The sequence below is a fragment of the Phalaenopsis equestris genome, unplaced genomic scaffold (assembly GCF_001263595.1).
Source record: "Phalaenopsis equestris unplaced genomic scaffold, ASM126359v1 Scaffold000002, whole genome shotgun sequence".
NCBI lineage: Eukaryota > Viridiplantae > Streptophyta > Magnoliopsida > Asparagales > Orchidaceae > Phalaenopsis > Phalaenopsis equestris.
Genome location: NW_018164444.1, coordinates 68,910,568 through 68,911,920, shown reverse-complemented (window position 1 = coordinate 68,911,920; position 1,353 = coordinate 68,910,568). Strand labels below are relative to the sequence as shown.

At 38.2% G+C, this 1,353-nt stretch overlaps 1 protein-coding gene across 1 annotated transcript in view; it reads right to left on the bottom strand.

Annotated features, from left to right (window-relative positions):
- LOC110027511 (putative GPI-anchor transamidase) overlaps positions 1–1,353 on the bottom strand; it is a 22,099-nt gene that overhangs the window by 10,458 nt on the left and 10,288 nt on the right. The gene's annotated exons all lie outside the window — the stretch shown is intronic.

Genomic DNA, 1,353 nt, shown 5'->3' with positions numbered 1-1,353 from the left:
GGTCTGCGAAACCGTTTTATTTGCCGACAAGTTCCCCTATTTAATACAAATAATTAAATAGGGTTTATTTTAGGTTGGGTTCGGAAAAGCTTCCTATAAGGGCAAGCCCCTATAGTTAATTACATCTTAAATGACCGAAGTCACCTAAGAAAACTCTCGATAAAAATCAGAGAATATTATCTTCAAAGAGATCAAAAGAATAAGACTTTACAACGAAATCGAACGAAGAGGTGTAAAAGGGGAAAGTCTCGAATCTGGAACATTGTTGAGGAATCCAAATGAAGAAAAAACTAGGGGAAACCACGGATCCTGAGGCAAAGCTCGGTGACTTCTCAGTCTATCCTATGGTTTGGCTTCAGTTTTGAGAAGAAATTATTCAGGTGTTTCATCTTGCCAATTTTGATTAATTAGGGTTTATACTTGCATGACACGGTCACACAAGTCGCCTAAAAGATATGAGGGTTTACGTCGTATCGGATGATAACCTCGGAATATAGAACGAGTTAGGGCTTAAATTGCACAGTCTAACTGTGCAAAGGCCTAACAGATAAAGTGAGGATTTATGTCGCGCTAAGCAGACTACCTCGAAATCCTATGACTTCTTTAATTTCTAGGAAAAGAAATGGTTTTGCTGGGAAAGACATGTTCTGCAGTTGAAGATAGTCGTGCTGCCCACCACGCTAGCTCCAAGCTCCTTGCCGTGACGAGTTTAAGTTTTCTATGGTGTCCAGTTACGATGTCAAATCAAACGACCCTATGATAATAGTCCTCTAAACGTCCTATGTAAAAAAAGGAGGCATGCTCAAAGCTATATAATATAAAATGTGCAATACATGACAAACAGTAGGATGCATGTAGAACAGTTGCAGGTAGAAACATGACAAATATAACATGTTGTACAGAAAGAACAGTAGCAGATAGAAACAAAACAAATATAACATGTTGTATAGAACAAACAGTAGCAGGTAGAAACAGGAAAATGAAGTACTGTAAAATATAAAGCAAACATGACGCCCGTGAGATCTGTTGTTCCTTAAGTATAACAAGTCTAAATGCATCGCAAAAAGCGAAGTCTGGAAGAAACATCGTCCAGGAAATACGAAAAAAAGTGTAACAACGACTCATGACAGAAAACTCGAGAAAATCAATGAGAAAAGACTCAAGTAAAAGAAAAGAAAAAGAATCCACAAAAATCTTGGAGAAATCCCGAAAGAAAGAAAAAAGTAACACGAGTGTCATGTCCCAAAGCTTCGATAAAACAAAACAAAAAAAATTTGGGTGAGGTGGACCGCAAGCACTCGTATGGAGCTAGGCTCAGATATATTTATTCTCGAGGATCCACGAAGGCTGCTC